This window comes from Artemia franciscana, chromosome 21 (assembly GCF_032884065.1).
Source record: "Artemia franciscana chromosome 21, ASM3288406v1, whole genome shotgun sequence".
In the NCBI taxonomy this organism is placed as follows: Eukaryota; Metazoa; Arthropoda; class Branchiopoda; order Anostraca; family Artemiidae; genus Artemia; species Artemia franciscana.
In genome coordinates, this window is record NC_088883.1 from 11,188,937 (window position 1) to 11,200,765 (window position 11,829).

General features: G+C 35.1%; 1 protein-coding gene across 3 annotated transcripts in view; it reads right to left on the reverse strand.

The window, feature by feature from the left end:
• Positions 1 to 11,827, reverse strand: part of LOC136040756 (neurotactin-like) — a 126,187-nt gene extending 114,360 nt beyond the window's left edge. For 2 of the 3 annotated variants that reach the window (XM_065725073.1, XM_065725074.1), the window contains exons 1-2: positions 11,735 to 11,825; positions 10,677 to 10,767 (exon numbers count right to left, since the gene is read on the reverse strand). The gene's annotated coding sequence lies outside the window, so the exon portion shown is untranslated. Of the gene's footprint in view, positions 1 to 10,676; positions 10,768 to 11,734 lie in introns of all 3 variants that reach the window. The other variant, XM_065725075.1, reaches the window with a different exon arrangement.
• Positions 11,828 to 11,829: the final 2 nt, after the last annotated feature.

An 11,829-nucleotide genomic window follows, 5' to 3' on the forward strand; every position in this document is an offset into this window, starting at 1 on the left:
TAGTGAAGAGGGGTTTGTAACTTTTGCTAGTTGGTGTAGCCTACCCATACTCACTGTAACCTAGAATTAAGTGTTTACGCAACGGGTACAAACGATAACGTAAAACAACGAGGCAGTTTTGTAACAATTAATAGAGTGTCATCTATGGTATTTTGAGCCTGAAAAGTTACGGATAGCTTTATAATACAACTAGATTACATAAGATATTGTTCCAAGTCTTGTTCCGTCACGATGTCTACGATTGAAAAGGATAAAGTTCAACTGGCTTCAAAGTCAATTTAGTCCCTTCTTTCGATATTCTTTTGTTATTGTTGTTTTTTCAACGCTGAGGAATAGCCTTTGATCATATGATTACTGATCGCGGTTCTTCTTTGATCATAACGTTTTAAAAGCTTCGATAGGCTGACAACTTCAGCGTTTAACCGATAGCAAAGAAACAAGACCAAAGTGTTGCTCTCGCAACACTTTATTCGGCGAAGCCGGACAAAGGTTGCCGCAACACTTCACGTTGCTCAGGCAACGTAGGTCTAGTTGCTTTCCGTTTTGCTTCGGGGAATATACACAACTTTGGTGTTTCCACTAAGCAATGGTTCATTACTAGTGACCACGTTAAAATACTAACAATAAAGCAAGTGCGCGAAACAAGGAGAGAAGAACCTATTAGTTTCATATGTGCTATTCATTCCCAGCATCATTACAGCAGTGGAACAACTCGCTGAAGAGTTTGATGACACAACAATTTCATCAGAGGCGAAATCACTTGAAATGCACTTGAAAGATTTTTCGTTTTGTACTACCAAGGTATTTCTAAAAATCCTGACGCCCCCTCGTGATATTTAAATTTTGTTATTCAAAATCTATGTGTATTTTCCTCAAGGAAATTAAAATACCATTAGCTTGGTATCTTTTTTGTGTTGCCCTCAGGCAATATTCATGCTAATGAAAAATATTGTTTGAATGCAACACCTTTTAAAGAATGTATAACATTATTGCAGAACTACCACTTATCTTTTTGCTATTTAAATGCATTTAGCATTTGCAATGCTAAATGCATGTGAATGTGATGTAATTCACATAAAAAAATGTTCCTTTTTTTTAATTTAAGTGCTAAAGTGTAGTCAGCCAAAGGGTGCGCGTCCTGCTCATGGCCCACCAAATTTTACCATGATCCACCAGCAGGACCTGCACTTCAAGTTAGGAATCACAGGTCTAGATACTACACGTTTAAGATCTCTCTTATGTCCTTGGCCAAGAATTGTCATCCCCTCAGTCATTCCATCCCTTTGCTCAAGTCTCCAGCAAGTCTTGTTTCATACCTATTGTGATTAAGTTTGATCAGGTTTAAAGCTGTATAAGCTTTTTTGTTAGTATTTGACTCGACGTGACTCAGTGTTATTGAAAAAGAAAGCGCAATATATATTGACAAGTTTCTTATGGTGGAGAGAACCTGTCAAAAGTCTAAAGTAAAACGTTTTACTGCTTTTTTTACTGCTGATGATGAACACTGTATATGTGTTCGAAATATCCAGTTAAATTTTATATCTGTTCACTGTCAATAAAAAGGTTTCATCCCTATTTTGAACTGTTTTACTTTCGTCATGGAAAGACAGTGTGGTCTTTGAAGTTATCTACATCAAAAGTATGTATATCAATTTTTCAAAAACATTATATGCAATTGATGAAGATGGTACTTTGACTCCTACTCTTCGAGTTGTTGAGGCAAGGGTAGAAGGTACTCGTCTAATCTCATTTCCAGCAAAACCATTCCAGTCAAAGGGATTATTAATGAGTGACCTTTATTATTGGGGCTTTACAGAACATTTTTTCTTTTTTCACGCTTTCAAATGCCCGAGAAAGATTGAACATTAAGAATGAACCAGATTAGCCCTAAACAACATTGCATTGATGCTAATCGTCCAGATCAGTTTTTTCATAGGGTGTAGATCTACAATAATTGTCAACTATGTTTGACGCAACAATGCTTTAAATACCTTATTTCACTTCAAATGCCAATAAAATAGTTTACTTTTAAATCCTGACCGTAGTAATACACTAACTTTAATTAACACCTCAGAGAAGTAAAAACATTCTTAAAGCTTTTTGTAGTTGTACAACGGCTGCCATAAGTCTGTAACTCTAATAGAGAAGCTATACTGCACATCAGAGCAGTACTTTTTTACAGAGATTTTATTTACTTACGGTAGTAGTTTTAGGAAATGCATATAATCGATTGTCTAACTGATCTTTTTTCCTTAAATTAAAAAAACACAGAAAGGGGGGTCTTTAAATTCTTGGAAAAGATGAAGTGAAAAGAAGACAGATACAAAAACTAGAGCTTTAGTGGCAGCTTTATTACCAAATGTCTAATCTCATACTCCGAAATGAAAAGAAGCAGCTCACATGATTGATACTTGTTTAACCAACAACATATACCATAAAATCCTTATTGAATAAGAAAAGGGGATTGTTGGTGACCCCATTTTTTTAACCAAGCCCTTTCTCCAAAGGCCTACAAAGAAAGGAGAACAGCGACTCTGAGGTCGGTTCTCCTATCTCCTCTTGAAATTAGCATAAGAATAAAACAAAATATGAAACATTGCTAAAAAATTATGCAGCCATGAAGGTCACAAGAGTTGGAAACCCATTTTGGAACTTAAGGTTAAAAAACACCGTAAGTTTCAATAAAACGTAAGAATATGAATTCGTTTATTTTTTGGGTCATGGTCTGAGGGAAAAGGCATGAAAACTGCTGTGTTAAAATAACAGTCAAATTAGGAGAAAGGGAAGAGGACTTAGGAGGAAGGCCACTGGCCATTTTTAACTGAAAATGCAACTAATCTTGATTAACAGAGCCACACAAAAATAACTATTGATCATTGGATTATAAAATCTTCTATTTTGTGTTTCAATCTCTAAAAAATACTTAAACGCTTTAGTTTAGAAATTTTCAAATTAAACCAACTTTTCAAGTTAATTTTCCTTAAACTACCTTAAATCGCATTGTCCAGAGAAATGAGGAAAAGTAAACCCTGTAGAGTCGCTGATTAGTGATGATGGGGAGCCATTGACTCAATAGCATCCAACTCTGTCTTCAATGGCTTAATGGACTAACTCTTGCCAACATTTATCTTAAAGGCATCAAAAGAGGGAGCAATTACAGCAGTATCAGGAAGATTGTTCTAATGGGTAATCACTCTATTGGAGAAGCATTGGTTGCAGACTCTGGTATCTGCCCTCTTCCAGGACAACTTCTTACTATACGCCCTTGTCCTGGAGAATTCATCGGACTGAAATGGATTTTGACAGGAGCAGTCAGCATTCAAAAGCTTAAACGTCTTTGTGACATCCCCTCTTTAACACCTGTACAAAATTGTTAGGAGCTTCAGTTTATTCAATCAAGATGAATAGTCAAGAAAAATTTCATCCATCAACAGCTTTTGTGCCCATCTTTGAACATATTCTATTTTTTGCTGATAACCCTTGTTTAGGGGTGTTGCAACACACATCCCTAATTCCAGCAATGGTCACACAAGACACTTTTACATTTTGGTCACAGCTTTGGATGATCTGCAATGTGCAGTACGCTTGATTATGCCAAGCCTCTGGGATGCTTTTGCAACTGCTGTATGAGCAAGCTTGTTAAATTTTAGTTCCTTGTCAACAACAATTCCCAAATCTCTTCCCTCTGCCAAAGAGTCACTCAATTGCCTTTAACCATTCCCTTATATCCTATGGTACTGCCACCTTATGTTCTTTCTCCAAAAGTGCACTGACTTGCACTTCTGAATGTTAAATTCAAGTTTTCACTCGTGGGCCCTGAGTGAAATCAAATTCAGGTCTTCTTGAATGGAAGCTCTTGTAACTGACGACCTCTGCAGAGCCAATAAGCTTAGAATCATCAGCACAAAGGTTCATTTTATTTCCTACAAGTTCTGGATCATCATTAATGACAATGCTGGAGCTAGGATTGTTTCCTGAGGTATACCACTGCCAACTCCTGAGAAGAATCTTTTCCCATTGTCTCCAAATACCTTGACTTTCTGCTTTCTTCCAAAAAGGAACTGCATACCCATTCTATAACCTCCAGATGAATAGCAATAGCTATTAGTTTTATTTTCAGCTGGTGATGACATATTTTATCAACTGCTTTGGCAAATCTAAAAGGATCATGTCAACTGGAGTATTAAAATCTAGCAACTTAGTGCAACTTATAAACATCTTTAAGATTTGTCTCAACTAAGTACCGAGATCTGAAGCCCATGTTGGCTGTTTGTGAGCAGTTTGTTCTCAAATAAATGTTTTCTGATTGTAATATTCACAATTGCTTCAAGAATTTCACCCACTGTTAAGGTAATGCTAATGTGTCAGTAATTGATAACATTATTCATGCTTCCACCTTTGTGGACAGGCGTAATATTTGCATTTCCCCAATCTTCAGAAACTACCTTGATATCCAGAGACTTTTAGAACTTTTTTACAAGGGAAGGGTAAGCTCCAAATGGGTCTCTTTTAAGGTCTGGGGATGAACTTCATCAGGACCAACAGACTTATTTGGATTTAATCTTTTGAGCTTCAGTAATACATCCGCAGGTATGATGGTGATAGTTTGCACAGGCTTCTCAATATTGTAATCCAGCATTTCTGGCAAGGGAGTATTATCTGGAGGTGTGAAAACTGACCTTCACTGCTTATTCAGGGCTTCAGCAACATCTCCAAAATTAGTTAAACTATTCTTATTAACTAAGAGTTCTGTAACTGAATGTTTACCTGGCTTTTGAATTGAGGCATATTTTCAAAACTTCTTTAGATTAGTTTTTGAAGCTGATGTTAATAAATCCTCATACTTGCTTGTAAGTTCTCTTATAAGGTGCCAGGCTTTATTTTGCATCGGTTTAAAATTTTTAAAGTTTGCCTGTGTAGGAATGTCCTTGTACTTTCTTCAGAGTTTATTTTCTTTCGGATTGCTGGCCTAATTTCTCATGTTGTGCACAGGAGTGTTCTTAGTTTTCGTTTCCAAGTGGCTGTCATATATTTTGCAGTTGTCTGCACAAGCACCCTTTTCATACTAACACAAGCTTCCTCTATATTTTATTTTCAACAAAGGACAAATCTTGTCTAGCTAAATCTTGCCTGACCATCTTGTAATTTGTAGGTACTGTGGGTACAGCTTTAGTTGGCATGTAAAGGCTATGGTCACTTGTCCCAAAAGGTGGCTCTGAGTCAAAACTTTATGTTGCTTCCTCATCTTTAACAAATAGAAGATTCAGGAGTTCCGACTACCTTGTTGGGAAATTAATAGCCTGATAAAACAAATACTTATGTAGGCACTCAAGAAATGGATCAGTCTGATCCTCATTACTACCTGTGGCAACATTGCCATCAACCCATGAAATTTGGTGCAGGTTAAAGTCTCCAAAAATTAAAACATTATTGGAAGGATTACTCATCACTGAATTTATAGCATTTGTAATTTCAAGATGGAAACTTTTCAAAGTTGGACTTAATACGTAGGCCAGGAAAAGACTATGGGTTTTCTGAAATAGTTAACTGGAATATCTAGGGTGTAGTGACAACACGTCATCATTTTCAAAGTGTATAGCTCCAAATAGCTCCGTGAATTGAAGATGAGGTCAGAAAACAGGTATATAATGAGTTTGCAAAGTTAGACACCGTGTCTCCACAGCAGTTTAGAAATGAATTTTTGGACACTATAACACAGGCTGTGTATAAAGGCATAGAACTACAGTTCCAGTCTATGTTCGATCAAATTGAGAAAGGTCTAAACGATTTGAAGTGCAAAATCGTTCAGAATATTGCTAAAATTCAAAAACTGGAGACTAAAATCAATGATCTTAGCCAGACTTCTCTTCTTAACAAGATCATTGTTTCTGGGATTGAAACGACCACTCGGGACCTACCTACTTTAGGAAACAAAGTCTTAGATTGTCTGAATGCACATATGGGACTCCATCTTAATAATACTATGCTTAAGACTGTAAGGCGTTTGGGGTCTTTTGACCAGTCTCAGGTGCAAATTGAACTCACCTTTGTATCTGAAGTGACATTTGTCGAAATCCTGCGTAATCGAAAAAAGCTCAAAGGTTCGCTTATTTTTGTCAACGAGGCCTTCACCAAAGAAAGGCAGGAAGTTTTCAAACTAGCGCGCAACAAATTCGACAAGAAGAACGCGTGTACCATGAGAGGAGTTATTTATGTGAAAAGTGGCTTGCAGAATATTCTGTGCAAATCAATTAGTGATGTAGTTGAAATCCATGATTTCACCAACGAGCCGTCGATAGCATAAATAAATGGTGGTTTCTTGGCTTCCTTGTGACTGTGAAGTATGGACTGCTTCCAGATTTTCTTGGATTCCTGTTTAAAATTAGATGCGATTTTGAATATGTCTAATGGTGGTGAGAAAGATGTGCCTTATGCTAAAAATTTACCCTACTGTGATTTTTCTTCAGAAGGCACTTTAGAGTGTGAGCCCGACAGATGTAAATTCCCGGTCACAGTGCTTCATGTTAATGCTCAAGGTTTACAGAGTGCATATAATGAACTCTAGTTTTTGCTATCATCTAGTCCAAAAGATATTGTGGCCATATGTGAAACGTTTTTGTCTAGTTCTTCACCTATGTCTATGTTTGAGGTTCCTATGATGAAAGGTGTGTCTTGCAGTATGAAACTAAATGCACGAGGTGGAAAGGTGACCTGTATTCGCCAGGATTGATCTTTTAGTGTAAAAGAGGATATATCAATTTGGAAAGAGGGTTTATGTGAAATGCTATCTGTGGAAACGCTATTTGATTCGTTTATATTTGGTTCAGTATATAGACCTCCATCAAGTAACCCAAAAATTTTTTTGGAGGTTTCGAGTCAGTTCTTTTAAAACTCAGCGAGTAAAAAAAAAAAACATTTATTATATCAGGGGACTTCTATTTTGATTTGCTGAATTTAGATCTTAGTACTCATAAGGAATTTTTGAATATTATGCTGTGTGCTGGTTTCTTCCAAGCATTTCTCTCCCAACTAGAGTTACAAATACTACAGCTACACTGATTGATATTATATGTTTTTTTCTGTTAATTCAGGTAAAGCCCTGAAAGCCTCTGTAATTTTATCTGATATATCGGACCATTTCCTGGTAAGTATTCATCTGGATTTAGGGAGGGTTAATACACGTTCTTGGAATGCTAGAGATGATACTTCACATAAACAATATGAGTGGATTGAATTTAAGCTACTAAGTGAACTAATTAATAGTAACGATTGGAATCTAGTTTATGGTTCAAATGATGTTAATGCTGCCTTTCTAAATTCATTTCTGATATGACACGGCTCAGAGAGGAGGCTACTACAACTAAGTTTATACATGGTAAATATTCAAAAAATTTGACCCTTGGATTATTGATGGAATTTTGATTTCAATTAAGAATAAGAATATAAAATAAAAAAGGTATTTAAAAATTCCAAGTGATGCCTCTTTTGAAGAATATAGAGCATATAGGAATAAGTTAAATTCGATTGTCAGATATGCAAAGAGAACATATTGTAAAGATAAGTTTATTCAGTATAAGTCAGATATGAAAAAAATTTGGCAGTTGATTAATGAAAGGATTCAACCTAGCCATGAATCCAGATCTAGTGTTGATTGCCTAGAGGTTGATGGAAGGAAGGTAATTGACTGTAAAAAAAAATTGAATATTTTGCGAGATTATTTTAGTTCAGTAGGAAAAAAGCCTACATTAGATTTTTTTTCTCCATTGTTAAATGACCCTACCATTTCTTTTGATAATGATCATCAAACAGAAAACCCTTTTGATTTTTCTGAAACGATGCCCCATCGTGTGAAAAATTATCATGAAGCTTAAAAATAGTTCTTCATCTGATGAATTTGGTTTTTCTACTTGAACAGTAAAGCAGGTAGCTACTGATGTTGCCCCATTACTTGCACACCATATATAATTTTTCATTTGTACAGGGAGTTTTTCCTGATTTGTTGAAGAAAGCTAATGTTATTGCACTACATAAAGGTGGAATTACTAGTGATCCTTCAAATTATAGAGGTATATCACTTTTATCAGTGTTTAGTAAACTTTTGAAAAAGATAGCACACCATCAGCTCCATAACTATTTAATTGTAAGAAATATTTTTCATCCTTCTCAGTTTGGTTTCATTAAAGGAAAATCAACAGATTTGGCGATTAATCAACTTCTGCTTGAGATAAATGATGCAATGGACAGTGATCAGTATGCGTTGGCGGTATTTCTTGATGTCGCCAAGCCCTTTGACACAGTCAACCATTGTCTGTTGTTAATGAAACTCCAAAAATATGGTGTTGCTTCAAAATCCTTAAATTTTTTAAAAACTTATCTTATGGGTAGAAAACTTGAATGTCATGATAGAACTAATGGTATCTGTTTGGACAGTTTTTTGACAAGTTGTGGGGTGTCTTTTTCTCAGGGGTCTGTCCTTGGACCAACCTTATTCCTTCTATTTATAAATGATTTGCCTGCGATATTACCACTTTGTAAAATTGTAATGTTTGCAGATGATGTTGTTATTTTTGCATCCCATGCTAATTTATCCATACTTTTTCATAATCTTAATAGCACACTTTTATCTGTAGGGGATTGGTATGCCAGAAATTTACTTTTGTAAAATGAGAAAAAATGTCAATATATGCTGTTTTCTCAATCTGGTTCTCAGAAAACAGAACAGTTTTCTCTTTATCTAAATGATAGGGTACTAAAACGTGTTGATCAATTTAAATATCTAGGAATTATTTTGGACGAAAATCTGTCTTTCCACAAACATGTAAAAACAATAACCCTAAAAATCTCGCAAAATATTGGCATTCTTTCTCGTTTACGCCAATTTTTCCCAAGGGATATTTTAAAGATAATATATTTTTCTTTTCTTAATCCATATCTTTATTATTGTGTTTCTGTTTGGGCATCAACTTTTCCTTCAACGTTTAAACCTCTTCAAATTCTACAAAATAAAGCCCTTAGATTAGTTTTTAATATTAATAATAGATCCTCAGTTAGCCATCTTTTCTGGTTTCTTCTCTGTTCATCAACATCATTTTATTGCCATTTCTAATATTTGCCACAACTAATTTCTGAAGTTATTAAGAAATCATGTTGATGGTCTCCCATAATATTTTCCATTGTGAGTGTTGAAGTTTGATTTCCATAAGAAGTACACATTAGTTTAAGCTGAAGTAACAACAGTTTTTTTTTTCTTTTGTTTATGTTTTTTTATTTTTTGGTGATATACCATGTGCTTAAGTATGCCATTAGGCATTTGTGCTAATTGTTTATATGGTTTAATTCCTGTTGTAAATAAACATGTATCCATCTATCTATCAAAAGTAATCCTTGTTGGTGTTCAACCCTTCAAAAAAATTGTATTCTATGGTGCAAAACACTGCTTCCAATTTGCCAGATCTCAGACCAGTAAAGGCTTCACATCAGACACTTGGAAGCTTAGTTTTGAAGTCATATGCTGACCTTAAAGATGCTGTTGCTGACTTTAATTATCATGGTGAAAGACAGTGTCATGTTACTGCAGTGCAAAAATCTATGATGTTCATCAAAATACAAGAAGGAAAAATTATTCCATTTGACCAGCAATTGAATTTTGAAGATCATGAGGAAAAAATTAAAAACAAAAAAACTTAAACACCAATTGTCCAGGCTATTCTGTTTTATGGTTTTCATGGAATATACCAGTGAGATCTTCATGAAAAAAGCAATTACCTAATATAGTGTTGAAAATGAAGGGGTATTCAGAGGGTTGTTGCAATTGATGGTGGATTATGGAACCAAAAAATTATGGGAGCATTTAAAATCATCCACAAAAAGCCCAAAAATTTGCACTAGAGCATCTCCTCTAGTGCAAAATGATATCATCAGTGGTATAGGCATTGTCATTTGGGATGCAATTTTGAATAAAGTAAAAATTGCAAAGTGTTATTTGATATTGGCTGATGAGACAAGTAACATTGCTTCAAAAGAAATCTTGTTCTTAATGTCAATTTCTATGATGATAATCAAATAGAATAAAAAAAATACATTTCAATACTGCAAATGACTTAATTGGTACAGGTCTTGCAAAACAGAACTTTAGACTCTACTTGCAGTTTGAATTAGACATGAACAAGTTAGTTGGAATTGGCTTTGATGCACATAGTAGCATGTCTGGTTTGTGTAATAGCAGTCCAGACATCTAGAAGTATTGGGACACCCACCTCAATACCAAGACACAAACATTTGTGATCATCTTCTTCAGATGATTCACTTTTTTACAAAGACCTTGTCTTTTCCCCATATCTGGTATACCTATATCAAGAACTTGATCTGAGATTTCTGAGCTTCAACATTTGAAATCCAGCTTCTGTTCCCTTGTTTTATTGTTGATACTGTATTAGCTAAGGTCGTGATAAAGCTGCAAAAAATACAAGCAGTTCTGTTTCTCTGAGACCAACCACCTTGCTGAGCTATGTGTCTGGCAAGCCAAATATAGGTTTATATGCAAATCTCATCAAGCTGATACAGTTTTTGAAACTCTTGGTGCATGTAACAACTGCATTCACTTTTGATTGTATTCTCTCTGTTACCAAAACATCTGTAGAGCATTTATTTAAAACAATAAAGTAGCTTAAACATACCTCTGAAATCAGACAGGAGAGGACAGTTTGATTGGTCTTGAACATATAGCTATCAATTACAATGTCAAGGTGGATACTGATGGTTTTCCAACTGAAAGGGGAAAGAAATCAAGACAGATCAAAATATAAGAAATGTTTATAGTCCTTATGCTGTTTTGTATCTGTTTCAATTGTTAGAAAGATTAGACCACTTCAATTTGGTTAATTGAGCTTATATTTTATTTTTTAGTAGCACAGTAATATACTTAATTACTGGTAAATTTCTGACTACTGGTAGCCCTTTGCTCCCTCTGAAATGAACTCTTACATGTCAATTTTATTACTGCTCACAACAAGGAAGACAAAAATCAATAGTGCCTTTAGAGGCTCTGTATATCATAACAAACTGACCAAAAGGATATTTAATACTTGTGTAATCTATGCCCTACTGCTCTAGTTTTTTATTCATTAACACCTTGCACAACCAGTTTTTGCACAGGCAGTCATATATTTACCAATTTGGGCTATAGACTTATATTTGCACATTAGGGGGGGGGGGTAAAGTATTGGAAAGTGTGAAGACAGAAAACAATTCTTGCTATATAACATGCAGAATAATTGCACCTAACACATTAGGCATGCAGAAATGCTATGCTTGCCCCCTACCCCTTAATGTGCAAATATAGCCTATGGGCCAAGATGAATATATAATTTTGACTGTATATTTGTACATGAGGGGGAGAACTGTGGTGAAGTAAAGTTATTTGCTTTTAGGAATAGGCTAATATAAGTGATTATATAGCAATTAGAGCAGTTTTCAGAACTTTATAATCTTTACTTCTGTGGAGGGCAACCACTGCAATAGTACCAGAGATGCTGGTACAACAAATAACTCTCTTTTTAACTGTGTTTGCCTCCTATATAATTCTGATTAAATGTTAAAGCAAGTAGTTGCCAAAATGCAACCCAATGAACAACCCTAAGCCTGTGTTGGTGGTTAACCTGTCTACGACTTTTGATTGGCACAGTAGAACTTTGTTAAAATAACCTTAGGTAAAGTAAAATTTCTTTCTGTTTACCGTGATCGATACGCCAAAGTTTCAAAAAAGTTATGATCTAATCGTATCTTAATTTATTCCATAAGGTCACATGATTTCAATTTAATTTTTCTGCC